The sequence below is a fragment of the Schistocerca gregaria genome, chromosome 9 (assembly GCF_023897955.1).
Source record: "Schistocerca gregaria isolate iqSchGreg1 chromosome 9, iqSchGreg1.2, whole genome shotgun sequence".
In the NCBI taxonomy this organism is placed as follows: Eukaryota; Metazoa; Arthropoda; class Insecta; order Orthoptera; family Acrididae; genus Schistocerca; species Schistocerca gregaria.
Window position 1 is genome coordinate 100,517,300 of NC_064928.1, and position 15,338 is coordinate 100,532,637.

A 15,338-nucleotide genomic window follows, 5' to 3' on the forward strand; every position below is an offset into this window, starting at 1 on the left:
AATCTCGTATAGCGCGCAGGAAGAATGAACTCCTATCTTACCGTACGAGCCCTGATTTCCCTTATCTTATCGTGGTGATCGTTCCTCCCCATGTAAGTCGGTGTCAACAAAATATTTTTGCATTCGGAGGAGAAAGTTGGTGATTGGAATTTCGTGAGAAGATTCAGTCGCAACGAAAAACGCCTTTCTTTTAATTATGTCCATCCCAAATCCTGTATCACTTCTGTCACATTCTCTCCCATATTTAGCGATATTACAAAACGTGCTGACTTTCCTTGAACTTTTTCGATGTACTCAGTCAGTTCTATCTGGTAAGATCCCACACCGCGCAGCAGTATTCTAAAAGAGGACGGGAAGCGTAGTGTAGGCAGTCTCCTTAGTAGGTCTGTTACGTTTTCTATGTGTCCTGCCAATAAAACGCAGCCTTTGGTTAGCCTTCCCCACAACATTTTCTATGTGTTCCTTCCAATTTAAATTGTTCGTAATTGTCATAGCTAGATATTTAGTTGAACTTACGGCTTTTAGATTAGACTGATTTATCGTGTAACCGAAGTTTCACGCTTTCCTTCTAGCACTAATGTGGATGACCTCACACTTTTCGTTATTTAAGGTCAACTGCCACTTTTCGCACCATTCCGATATTTCTTGTAAACCGTTTTGCAGTCTGCTTTGATCTTCTGATGACTTTATTAGTCGATAAACGACAGCGTCATCTGCAAACAAACGAAGACTGCTGCCCGGATTATCTCCCAAATCGTTTACATAGACAAGGAACAGAATAGGGGCTATAGCACTACCTTGGGAAACTTCAGAAATCACTTCTGTTTACTCGATGACTTTCCGTCAATTACAACGAATAACAGTAAATCACGGATCCAGCCACATAACTGAGACAATATTCCATAAGCACGCAATTTCACTACGAGCCGCTTTTGTGGTACAGTGTCAAAAGCCTTCCGGAAATCCAGAAATACGGAATCTATGTGAAATACCTTGTCAATAGCACTCAGCACTTCATGTGAATAAAGAGCTAGTTGTGTTTCACAAGAACGATGTTTTCTAAACCCATGTTGACTGTGTGTCAAAAGACAGTTTTCTTCAAAGTAATTCATTATGTTCGAACACAATATACGTTCTAAAATCCTGCTGCATATCGACGTTAACTATATGGGCCTGTAATTTAGTGGATTATTCCTGCTACCTTTCTTGAATATTGGTGCGACCTGTGCAAGTTTCCAGTCTTTGGGTACGGATCTTTCGTTGAGCGAACGGTTGTGTATGATTGTTAAGTATGGAGCTAATGCATTAGCATACTCCGAAAGGAACATAACTGCTATACAGCCTGGACCAGAAGACTTTCTTTTATTAAGTGATTTGAGTTGCTTCACTACTCCGAGGATATTTACTTCCATGTTACTCATGTTGACAGCTGTTCTCGATTCAAATTCTGGAAAATTTACTCCGTCTTCTTTTGTGAAGGCATTTCGGAAGGCTGTGTTAACTAACTCTGCTTTGGCAGCACTGTCTTCGATAGTATCTCCATTGCTATCGTGCAGAGAAGGCATTGACTGTTTCTTGCCGCTAACATACTTCACATACGACCACTATCGCTTTGGATTTTGATCCAGATTTCGAGACAAAGTTTCGTTATGAAAACTATTATAAGCATCTCGCATTGAAGTCCACGCTAAATTTAGAGCTTCTGTAACAGATCGCCAATCTTGGGGATTTTACGTCTGTTTAAATTTGGCATGTTTGTTTCGTTGTCTCTGCAACAGTGTTCTAACCCGTTTTGTGTACCAAGGAGGATCAGCTCCGTCGTTTGTTAATTTATTTGGTATAAATCGCTCAATTGCTGCCGATACTATGCCTTTGAATTTAAGCCACATCTGATGTACACTTCCTTCGGAATTTCTAAAATCATAGGGAAAAGATGTAACAAAACGACTATTCACGTTGGTGTGTGGAGTGTATGAGTGTGGCGATATAATATCTGACTTACAGAAAATGTCATCCACGCAATTCCGAAGACTGCAAGAGCTGACAAGTGCGAGAATTATCGCGCAATCACCTTAACACCTCGTGCAACCAAGCTGCTGACAGGAATAATATACAGAAGAATCAAAGGAAAGTTTAGGATCAATTTGGCTTTAGGAAAAGTAGTTCTGACCGTGCAACTGATAATGGGTGCAAGACTTAAGAAAAATTAAGTCGCCGCCCGGAGTGGCCGCGTGGTTTGAGGCGCCATGTCACGGACTGCGCTGCCCCTCCCGCCGGAGATTCGAGTCCTCGCTCGGGCGTGGGTGGGTGTGTTGTTCCTAGCGTAAGTTAGTTTAAGTAGTGTGTAAAGCCCGTCTCACACGGAGCAAGGTTCGCCGCAAGTTTGCGAGATGGCGTGCATGCCCGCCGTTTGGCAGGGAAAGGAGGCGGCTATCTTCCATGCCGAAGCTCTCCGACGGTGCAAGATCGGCAGCTAGTTGTGTTATGATCGGCTGCATGTTGTATCGAACGAAGATGGCTACTTCAGGCACAGATGTTCAGAGCAAACTGGCGTTATTAGCAGTTTTGGTGCTAAGCGATGCAGAAATGCATGCTAATGAGAGAAGAAGAAAGAAAGAATTGACGAAATACTGGATTAAGAGGAAATGCTGGAAAAGGTGTGCTGTTTTAAAGAAAAAACGTAAAGTGAATGGATGAAAATGGGGAAGAAATGGCTTTAAATATTTTTGTTATCTACTCTTTAGTACGAACTTTGTTGTAGAACCATTTTTTTACGTGTGGTAATAAAAATTAATTTAGACTGAACTAAGCACATTTAAAATTCATTTAAAATTACGTGAACTTTAGCAAACCCCTCATGCTGATAAATTCAAACTAACTGATTAATAACATTTATGACTTTGAAAATTATTTAAATTAAATTTTTTACGTATTCCGGCCTTGGCACAGATTTTCTAAATGCAGTGGGTTTTTAAATATTTACTGAATTCTTTCCCGGCGTTAGCTATGGAACACAAGACTGTCTCTGTTAGCATAAAATGGTTAAATATTGCCAAGCCGACCTGAAGGTTTAACTATCATTGACAAAACAAACTTCACTATACGTTTAAGTTATTTGCTTTTGAAATTGAAAGAACCAACAAATTAACAACTTCAACGTTAATTATCCGCCTATGAATGCACAAATGTAAAATCAGTAATATATTCAGTCAGCCTCAGGATCTCTGTAAAAGAAAAATATTTCGTAATTCACTGCTAATTTTACCTGCTCCCGATTTACGGGTTTGGTTAATTTTATAGCGGAACAATTTTTTAAATGTGCCGCCGCTGCAAATCGTTCGGTCGCGGCACAGCCCAGCAGCACCAACGATAATCGCTAAAAATGCTAAAAATTCTTTAAAGAAATGTTATACAAGACATGGGCAAGGTAATTTACATTAGTAATAGACAATTTTGATAAATTATAATGTATTTAGACCACAACAATAATTAAAATTACACACTTTTATAATTTCCCCACTAATGGCGGCTAAAGACAGATACCGACAAAAGAAGTCTACTCATGCATATAATGCTACGTCACAGGTTCCTCTCTCTCTCTCTCAGCTCTCGAGGAAGACAACAAAGAATGCACGTTATGCATTGCTGATTATTAATATCTCTTTGTAATCTTACAACATTATTTTCCTCTGTGGCTATATTTTACATTTTTTCATCCCAGATATTAACATATTTCGTAATTATATTATGAGTATAGAAATATTACATTTATAAATACATAGAGAATATTATTACAGAAAATATTACAATAATAACCAACGTCCTTTATGCAAGATAAAATAATATTTTAGGTTAAACAGTTACAGTACATACGAATTCCTTCATAGCGGATTACATAGTACAATTAAACGTCATTTCAGTGTGTGTGCTGCCAGGGAACGTTACACTCTCCATGCTACATAAAGAGTTGAGGTTAGTTCGCATAACACCTACTTTTGTTTGAAAAGTATCACCATTTCATTACTGTTTGACTTTATAAATATATCAATAATGACTGTTATATACGACTTCATTTTATGGGATAGAAGATCGTACATCCTTTGCAAATTTCATACGAATGGATGTATTGGTATTTGCAACTCTTTCGAGTGCTTCTGCACGCAAGTGTTTATTATAATAGTTTGCGCTTTTCACGACTTCGATACTGTTCTTCCCTATAAGTACATATCAATGCTTCAATCGCTTCCTTGGACCATTGCGGTGCCATTATTTAATAAGAGCTTCCTTCCGCACCTCACAACAGTAGAAAAGCGGCTATCAACAAAGGCTTCCCGCCCAAGCTTTCCGCGTTTGACGTCACAAACGAAACGTCTCATGATTGGCCAACACAGGTAGCACGCAGGGAACCGTACAAGAAAAATAGCACCGGACCTATCCTGGAAATCTCACAAGGTTCCCAGCAAGGTAGCCCGCTAGCAGACGACGGAGCCCGCAAGGGAGCCGTCGCGCGAGGCAGAAAGGAAAATTGCAGCGAATCTTGCTCCGTGTGACACGGGCTTAAGTCTAGGGACCGATGACCTCAGCAGTTTGGTCCCTTAGGGGAAAAAAATGTCACGTTCATAGGATTTGCCGACCTAGCAGAAGCTTTAGAGAGTGTCAAACTAAGCGAGTTTCTAGAAATCCTGATAAAAATCTGGTTAAGGTATAGTGAAAGACGGGTTATATACAATGTGCACAAGAACGAAGAGGGAACAAATGGTTCAAATGGCTCTGAGCACTATGGGACATCTTAGGTCATCAGTCCCCTAGAACTTAGAACTACTTCAACCTAACTAACCTAAGGACATCACACACATCCATGCCCGAGGCAGGATTCGAACCTGCGACCGTAGGGGTCACGCGGTTCCAGACTGTAGCGCCTAGAACCGCACGGCGACCCGGCCGGCGAAGAGGGAACAATGAGACTGGAAGACCAAGAGCGAAGTGCTAAGATTAAAAAGCGTTGTAATGCAGGGATATAGTCTTTCCCCTCTACTGTTCAATCTGTACATCGAAGAAGCAATGGCGGGAATGAAAGATACACTCCTGGAAATTCAAATAAGAACACCGTGAATTCATTGTCCCAGGAAGGGGAAATTTTATTGACAAGTTCCTGGGGTCAGATACATCACATGATCACACTGACAGAACCACAGACACATAGACACAGGCAACAGAGTATGCACAATGTCGGCACTAGTACAGTGTATATCCACCTTTCGCAGCAATGCAGGCTGCTATTCTCCCATGGAGACGATCGTAGAGATGCTGGATGTAGTCCTGTGGAACGGCTTGCCATGCCATTTCCACCTGGCGCCTCAGTTGGACCAGCGTTCGTGCTGGACGTGCAGACCGCGTGAGACGACTCTTCATCCAGTCCCAAACATGCTCAATGGGGGACAGATCCGGAGATCATGCTGGCCAAGGTAGTTGACTTTCACCTTCTAGAGCACGTTGGGTGGCACGGGATACATGCGGACGTGCATTGTCCTGTTGGAACAGCAAGTTCCCTTGCCGGTCTAGGAATGGTAGAACGATGGGTTCGATGACGGTTTGGATGTACCGTGCACTATTCAGTGTCCCCTCGACGATCACCAGAGGTGTACGGCCAGTGTAGGAGATCGCTCCCCACAGCATGGTGCCGGGTGTTGGCCCTGTGTGCCTCGGTCGTATGCAGTCCTGATTGTGGCGCTCACCTGCACGGCACCAAACACGCATACGACCATCATTGGCACCAAGGCAGAAGTGACTCTCACCGCTGAAGACGACACGTCTCCATTCGTCCCTCCATTCACGCATGTCGCGACACCACTGGAGGCGGGCTGCACGATGTTGGGGCGTGAGCGGAAGACGGCGTAACGGTGTGCGGGACCGTAGCCCAGCTTCATGGAGACGGTTGCGAATGGTCCTCGCCGATACCCCAGGAGCAACAGTGTCCCTAATTTGCTGGGAAGTGGCGGTGCGGTCCCCTACGGCACTGCGTAGGATCCTACGGTCTTGGCGTGCATCCGTGCGTCGCTGGGGTGCGGTCCCAGGTCGACGGGCACGTGCACCTTCCGCCGACCACTGGCGACAACATCGATGTACTGTGGAGACCTCACGCCCCACGTGTTGAGCAATTCGGCGGTACGTCCACCCGGCCTCCCGCATGCCCACTATACGCCCTCGCTCAAAGTCCGTCAACTGCACATACGGTTCACGTCCACGCTGTCGCGGCATGCTACCAGTGTTAAAGACTGCGATGGAGCTCCGTATGCCACGGCAAACTGGCTGACACTGACGGCGGCGGTGCACAATTGCTGCGCAGCTAGCGCCATTCGACGGCCAACACCGCGGTTCCTGGTGTGTCCGCTGTGCCGTGCGTGTGATCATTGCTTGTACAGCCCTCTCGCAGTGTCCGGAGCAAGTATGGTGGGTCTGACACACCGGTGTCAATGTGTTCTTTTTTCCATTTCCAGGAGTGTATGTTCAAAAGTGAAAGTTATCAATGACGAGATTCGCCGATCACATTGCTGTCCTCAGTGAAAGTGGAGAAGACGTACCGGACATGTCAGTGGAATTAACAGCCTAATGAGTACAGAATATGGACAAAGTAAACTGAAGAAAGGCGAAAGTAATGATTAGCTTGTATGAGATAGCTGTGAACTTAACATCATAGTTGGGGTAGCAAAGTAACACAAGTCGGACGAAACTAGGAGGTGATATAAAGCGTACTATCAAGGGAAATGAGGGCATTTCTGGCAAAAAGAAGTCTAGTTGTCATCTTCAACTTTTGTAGTCCTGTCTTCCTCAGTTGCGTGTATTATCACGGTATATTGATAATTTTTACTTATGGACCGTCTGACAGCAACTGAATAAAACACAATTTTAGTGCCATACGCGTTTCGCCTTTATTTTCTGCAAGGCATCATCAGTGGCCTGGAATATGTATATATGTTAGCGATGTATTTGCATTTTGTCACTGTACCTATAGGTTATAAACAGTTCTGGTGGTATTTCCTATTAAGTTTTGAACTGTTCTTACACACATCAGCACAGGCACCCTACTACACTAAATGAAGGGATTGATAACATAAAACAAAAAACTCATCCCCACACCATCTGGACACACACACAGTACAAAAAAATTATATCATACTGAAACACACACACACACACACACACACACACACACACACACACACACACAAACGCATACACGAACAGATCACAGATACTTCAATAATTACACTCGAAAGTTTGCCAATAACATTCGATTTTTGGCAAAAACATTTGAAAATCGGCAACAGAAACCAAAACATTGCATTGAAACAATCGTTCAGTTCATAGTGCTGTGGAATGCGGGAAAAAACCTCAAATTCGCATTCATAAGAAGAAGAACAACACCAACAATTCATCAAGAGCGTAATATGTAAGAAATTGTCCACGCAACCTGTAAGTACAGTTCGAAACATTACTACTTAATAGGAAATACCAACCACCGGAACTGTTTATAACCTATAGGCACAGCGACAAAAATGTAAATTAAATAGATAACATATGTACATATTCCAAGCTACTGATGATGCCTTGCAGAATATAAAGGCAAAAGGCGTATGGCACTAACATTATGTTTTATTCAGTTGCTGTCAGACGGTCCATAAGTAAAAATTATCAACATCCCGTGATAAGTCTAGTTGTATCAAACGTCTATTTGAGGAAAATATTTACAGCACTGTATGGCAATTAGTCATGAAGTGCCGCGGAAGCGAAACATAAGATTATCGAAGCATTTGAAATGTGGTGCTACAAAGGAATGTTCGAAAGTAGGTGGACTGATAAGGAGTGAGGAGATTCTTTGTAGAACACATGGAAAACACTGGCAAGTAGAAGGGACAGGATGATAGCGCATGTGTTAAAATACAGGGAATAACTTCCACGGTTTCTACAGAAGGTATAGAGGGTAAAAATCATAGAGGAATACAAAGATTGGAATACATCCAGCAAATAAATGAGGACGTAAGCAGCTCTGAGACGGAGCTGAAGGGGAATTCTTGGCGGACCGTATCAAACCAGTCAGAAGACTGGCAAGTTAAAAAAAAAAAAAAAGCAAGGAAGGTTCACACCTTGTGTACGTCATACTACAGCCATCGGACTACGTACATACAGCTATCCCATACTTCTGTCACCTCGGCTTATGTGACAGTCTCTGGATGAGTCCTGGTTAGCAAAAGCATGGACATGGACGTGGCAAGGGCTGCCCAGAAAAGAAAAGTTTAATTTGTAACACATTTGTTTCCCAGTTTGTTTTGTTTCTTCATTCTTCCACTGTATCAAACCACTTAGAAGACTGATGACAAACACGTAACAGCAGAGGGCCTATAAATTACAGATATTACTTCTGGAAAGTGAGGGGGGGGGGGGAGGGGGGAGTGAGAATGGTACAGAACGTTGGCCCCGCCACACACTGTAAGGGAGCTTGCGGTGTAGTAATGTAGTCTGTAATTTCCCACGCTTTCTTATGCTCGGTTTTGCACTTGCAAGTTATTGCAGCAATTTACTTGAGCGGAGGAACTTGCCACGCGGTTTGCGAGTGTAAACATATCGCCAAGTCGACTTGCGACCTTAGCAATTTATTGCTGAAGTGACTTGCTGCACGTTTTCCGCTTCCATTGTGAACACCACGCAAGAAGTATCTGCAAGTAACTTGCAGCTTTTAGGATTTATTTCTATTTCCTGCAAGTAGGAAGCGCAAGTTATAGTAAGTATGTCGTCTGCATAATACTCATATTTAACATTTTACTTAATGTGGTGACTTAATTTTATGCAACCATCTTGCGTATTGTCCGCAGCTCGTGGTCGTGCGATAGCTTTCTCGCTTCCCACGCCCGGGTTCCATGGTTCGATTCCCTGCGGGGTCAGGGATTTTCTCTGCCTCTTCATGACTGGGTGTTGTGTGACGTCCTTAGGTTAGTTAGATTTAAGTAGTTCTAAGTTCTAGGGGAATGATGACCTCAGATGTTAAGTCCCATAGTGCTCATAGTCATTTGAACCGTCTTGCGTATTATATGCAAACAAATTTCAGAAATGGAGGAGAAACCAGAATGGATGAAGCAGGATACAGAACATTTTCTTGAAGCCGTGGAGAGCTACCCCGAAATATGGAACGTGCACAACCGAGACTTTAAGGATAAATTGAAGAAGATGAGCGCATTGAATGAAATCTCGTCAGTATTCGAGACATCTGTGAAAGAAGTACATAGAAAGTAACATAACTTGAAGACACAACCCCTTTGCCTCCTGCATCCACTCGCTTGTTGTTTTAGGAGTGTAGAAAAAGACGATGTGTAGTTATTACATATTCGATTTAATTAGCTTGTCACTTTCAATTTTATGAGCTTTAGAAAAGAAAAACATTTTTATAAGCATTTCATTCTGTAAAATGCAGTTTATTTCAATAAAAATTTAATTTTACTGTCGTGTTTTCACACACTTTCAAATAACGTTCCCTTTTCAAGACGTTAAAAATGGCTCTACATACATCAGGTACGATCAGAGAAATCGTGCTGACGGGAATATGAAACAAATACATACTATGAGTCTTCTACAAAGAAAAGATTTGAAAATTCAAACTTTTTTTGGTTGTATGTTTCACATAAATAAATGAAATGCCTATTTTATTCGTAGCTCACCGGTAGCTATAAATCATACAGTGACTAACAAACGTTCCTTTGCTGAATTAACAGTATGGAAGTTCGTGTCTCGTTTTGATATGACGGGCGTTATTAACATCGACAAATACTCCAGATCATTTGAGGTCATTCTGCAAAAGTTTTCAAAAATATCCATGCTCTCGATACTAAGTTCTTGCAGAAGGTTATTATAGGCACCATTTTGCGATCTTCTCATTATCTACTCTCTAACCCAAATACTTATCTTTTTCTTTTACACGTTTTGCACTACAATTACAAGAGCTGCAGCATATGTCACCTGCCTACATGTCATTTTACACTCCGGCTGACACTCGTAGTGGTACTCAAAACATATGTAAACAGTATCAGCAAGTTGCTGACGCAAGTTTCTTGCCAAAGAACTTGCGGAAGAATCTTGCTTAAGGCCGTGTGAGTTTCCTTGCTGGTTCGCGCGGCGGCTATCTTGCGGGCTCCGTCGTCTGCTAGCGGGCTACCTTGCTGGGAACCTTGTAACATTTCCAGGATAGGTCCGGTGCTGCTTTTCTTGTAAGGTTCCCTGCGTTGGCCAATTGGGAGACGTTTCGTTTGTGACGTCAGACGCCGAAAGCTTGGGCGGGAAGCCTTTGTTAATAGTCGCTTTTCTGCTGTTGTGATGTGCGGTAGGAAGTTCTTATAATTATTAAATAATGGCACCGCAGTGGTACAAGGAAGCGATTGAAGCATTGATATGTACTTATAGGGAAGAACAGTGTCCGTACGCCGTGGAAAGTGCAAACTGTTATAATAAACACTCGTGTGCAGAAGCACTCGAAAGAGTTGCAAGTGCCGTGTGTCTTGTTCGACCATATACGACGAGCAAGGAGTGCTGTAGCAAAATGCATAATTTACGTACTTAATTTAAAGTGGAGCACGCCAAAGCAAAATCATCGAAAAGTTGTGGCGCTGGGATGAACGACATAAGTACAAAACTATGAATTTTGTGTTGAATGTAGAAACCTACTACTTGCAAAAATCGGACACATTTAAGAATATTTCCTAGAAATATCACAATAACCACCAGATTTTTGAAAGCACATAATCTTGAATGGTAATGGATTACGATGTAGCTTTACCACTTACATTTTACTGTGTTAATATGAACTTATAATTTTACAGATATACAAACCATCTTTATGGTATTATGATAAGTTACTGTTTTTGGCGGATCATTGCTTACCAAGAAAAATTACCTGACGCATCACCGTGTCTTTCTTCTGAATCAGCGGCGAAACCATACAAAGCAGTTCTTCAAATATCAATACACTCATTCGTATAAAATTTGCAAGGGATGTACGACCTTGTATCCTATAAAGTAAAGTCGTATACAAAAGTCATTATTGGTATATTTATAAAGTCAAACAGTAATGAAATGGTGATACTTTTTAAACAAAAGTAGGTGTTATGCGAATTAACCTCAACTCTTTGTGAAGCATGGAGAGCACACCTTTTCCAGCGTTTCTCCTGTTAATCGTATTTTTAGTCCATTCTTTCTTTCTTCTTCTCTCATTAGCATGCATTTCTGCATCGCTTAGCACCAAAACGGCTAATAACGCCAGTTTGCTCTGAACATCTGCACCTGAAGCAGCTATCTTCGTTCGATGCAACACGCAGCCGCTCACAACACAACTACCTGCCGATCTTGCACCGTGGCAGAGCTTCGGCATAGAAGATAGCCGCCTCCTTTCCCTGCCAGCCGGCAGGCACGCACCGCCATCTCGCAAACTTGCGGCGAACCTTGCTCCGTGTGAGACGGGCTTTAGTTCTTGCGCTGCTGTGTAAACACAGCTGCAAGCGGCTAGCAGTAACTTGCAGCAATAACTTCCGCAAGCGACTTGCTAGTGTAAACCCAGCTTCACCCGTGTACCCGTGCCACTTCGCGGGCGCCGGACTGGATTAGGAGAGCCTCTGGGCGCAGCAGCGGACAGAGGGTTGTAGGTGTGAGCCGGCGCTGTCGCCGGCAGCTGCTACAGCCACCTGCCCCCGCCGGCCCCCACAACCCTGCAGAGTGTGGCCGGGCCGAGCTTCCTTCCTTCCGGCGCGTGACGTCACCTCCGGGCCACGTCACAGGGCGTGGCTCACGCACCCACGCACGCAGCCGGGACGCAGCCGACTGTCCGTCACCCACCCAGAGCGTCGAAGCAAACTGCTCGCAGCCGCCTACATCTACATCTACATTTACACTCCGCAAGCCACCCAACGGTGTGTGGCGGAGGGCACTTCACGTGCCACTGTCATTACCTCCCTTTTCTGTTCAGGTCGCGTATCGTTCGCTTGAAGAACGACTGCCTGAAAGCCTCCGTGCGCGCCCGAATCTCCCTAATTTTACATTCGTGATCTCCTCGGGAGGTATAAGTAGGGGGAAGCAATACATTCGATACTTCATCCAGAAACACACCCTCTCGAAACCTGGACAGCAAGCTACACCGCGATGCACAGCGCCTCTCTTACAGAGTCTGCCACTTGAGTTTGCTAAACATCTCCGTAACGCTATCACGGTTACCAAATAACCCTGTGACGAAACGCGCTTCTCTTCTTTGGATCTTCTCTATCCCCTCTCTCAACCCGATCTGGTACGGATCCCACACTGATGAGCAATAGTTAAGTATAGGTCGAACGAGTGTTTCGTAAGCCACCTCCTTTATTGATGGACTACATTTTCTAAGGACTCTCCCAATGAATCTCAACCTCGTACCCGCCTTACCAACAATTAATTTTGTGTTATCATTCCACTCCAAATCGTTCCGCATGCATACTCCCAGATATTTTACAGAAGTAACTGCTACCAGTGTTTGTTCCGCTATCATATAATCATACAATAAAGGATCCTTCTTTCTGTGTATTCGCAATACATTACATTTTAATGGTCAGTTGTCACTCCCTGCACCAAGTGCCTATCCACTGCAGATCTTCCTGCATTTCGCTACAATTTTCTAATGCTGCAACTTCTCTGTATACTACAGCATCATCCGCGAAAAGCCGCATGGAACTTCCGACACTATCTACTAGGTCATTTATACATATTGTGAAAAGCAATGGTCCCATAAAACTCCTCTGTAGCACGCCAGAGGTTACTTTAACGTCTGTAGACGTCTCTCCATTGAGAACAACATGCTGTGTTCTGTGTGCTAAAAACTCTTCAATCCAGCCACACAGCCGGTCTGATATTCCGTAGGCTCTTACTTTGTTTATCAGGCGACAGTGCGGAACTGTATCGAACGCCTTCCGGAAGTCAAGAAAAATAGCATCTCTCTGGGAGCCTGTATCTAATATTTTCTGGGTCTCATGAACAAATAAAGCGAGTTAGGTCTCACACGATTGTTTGCGGAAACCATGCCATTCTCAAAAAGACTGATACTGGCAATCTTTTAACCTCACTTCCGTAATGGCCAAATCATTCCCGTTGTCATGCATAACAGATCCCGCCACAGTGATTCCAGGAGATGGGTAGAAATGGATCTCGAAAATCGCCGCTTCCTTTGATCTTTCTACAGATCTCTGTAGGAATCAGCATGGGTTTCGAAAAAGACGGTTGTGTGAAACCCAGCTCGCGCTATTCGTCCACGAGACTCAGAGGGCCATAGACACGTGTTCCCAGATAGATGCCGTGTTTCATGACTTCCGCAAGGCGTTCGATACAGTTCCCCACAGTCGTTTAATGACAACGTAAGAGCATATGTACCATCAGACCAACTGTGTCATTGGAAAGAACGCAGCATCTCATTCTCAATGGAGAGAAGTCTTCCGAAGTAAGAGTGATTTCAGGTGTGCCGCAGGGGAGTGTCGTAGGACCGTTGCTATTCACAATATACACGAATGACCTTGTGGACGACATCGGAAGTTCACTGAGGCTTTTTGCGGATGATGCCGTGGTATATCAAGAGGTTGTAACAATGGAAAATTGTACTAAAATGCAGAAGGATCTGCAGCGAATTGACGCATGGTGCAGGGAATGGCAATTGAATCTCAATATAGACAAGTGTAATGTGCCGCGAATACATAGAAAGGTAGATCCCTTATCACTTAGCTACAATATAGCAGGTCAGCAACTGGAAGCAGTTAGTTCCTTACATTATCTGGCAGTACGCATTAAGGGTGATTTAAAATGGAACGATCATATAAAGTTGATCGTCGGTAAAGCAGGTGAAAGACTGAGATTCATTATAAGGATCCTAAGGAAATGCAATCCGAAAACAAAGAAAGTAGGATACAACACGCTTGTTCGCCCACTGCTTGAATACTGCTCAGCAGTGTGGGATCCGTACCATATAGGGTTGATAGAAGAGATGGAGGAAGATCCAACGGAGAGCAGCTCGCTTCCTTACAGGATCATTTCGTACTCGCGAAAGCGTTACGGAGATGATAGATAAACTCCACTTGAAGATTCTGCAGGAGAGACGCTCAGTAGCTCGGTAAGGGCTTTTGTTGAAGTTTCGAGAACATACCGTCACCGAAGAGTCAAGAAGTATATTGCTCCCTCCTACGTACATCTCGCGAAGAGACCGTGAGGCTGAAATCAGAGAGATTAGAGCCCACACAGAGGCATACCGACAGTCCTTTTTTCCACGAACAATACGAGACTGGAATAGAAGGGAGAACCGATAGAAGTACTCAAGGTACCCCCCGCCACACACCGTCAGGTGGCTTGCGGAGTATGGATGTAGATGTAGATGTAGAGATCGTATCCGCGCACGCTGACGTCAGTCTGACCGTCGCTGACGGAAGCGAGACTCGTCGCTCGACACCACAGAACGCAACTCAGTGTCCCAGCTGTCGCTGGTTCTGCGCCACGCGAGACTCAGTTATCTCTGGTATGCCTTAAGCGTGGAACGATGCATGGCAGCTCGAGGCCTCTACCCAGTCTCCTATAATCTGCTCTTGGCGATTCGTGGTCACATTCTGCCTGTAACCACTGCCAGCACTCACATGTTGTATACGTCATTCGCCAGAGCCAGTCGATGATGATGCTGATGATGTTTGGTTTGTGGGGAGCTCAACTGCGCAGTCATCAGCGCCCGTACAAAGTCCCCCTTTTTACACAGTCCAGTTTTTTAATCAGTCCAATCTAGCCACTGTCACTAATGATGATGATGATGACGATGATGCTTATGATGATGAAATGATGACGACACCACAAAGTCCCAGTCGACGCAGCCAGTCGAACAATCCTACGAACTTCTCCCTACGTAGTTCTTCTGGAAGGACTCAGGCCTCCTCTTCTAGCCACAGCATTGTTGTTGTTGTGGTCTTCAGCCCTGAGACTGGTTTGATGCAGCTCTCCATTCTACTCTATCCTGTGTAACCTTCTTCATCTCCCAGTACTTACTGCAACCTACATCCTTCTGAATCTGCTTAGTGTATTCATCTCTTGGTCTCCCTCTACGATTTTTTCTGTCCATGCTGCCCTCCAGTAGTAAATTGGTGATCCATTGATGCCTCAGAACATGTCCTACCAACCGATACGTTCTCCTGGTCAAGTTGTGCCACAAACTCCTCTTCTCCCCAATTCCATTCAATACCTCCTCATTAGTTCTACCCACCTAATCTTCACTTCCATACATGGCTACACTCCATACAAATACTTTCAGAAAC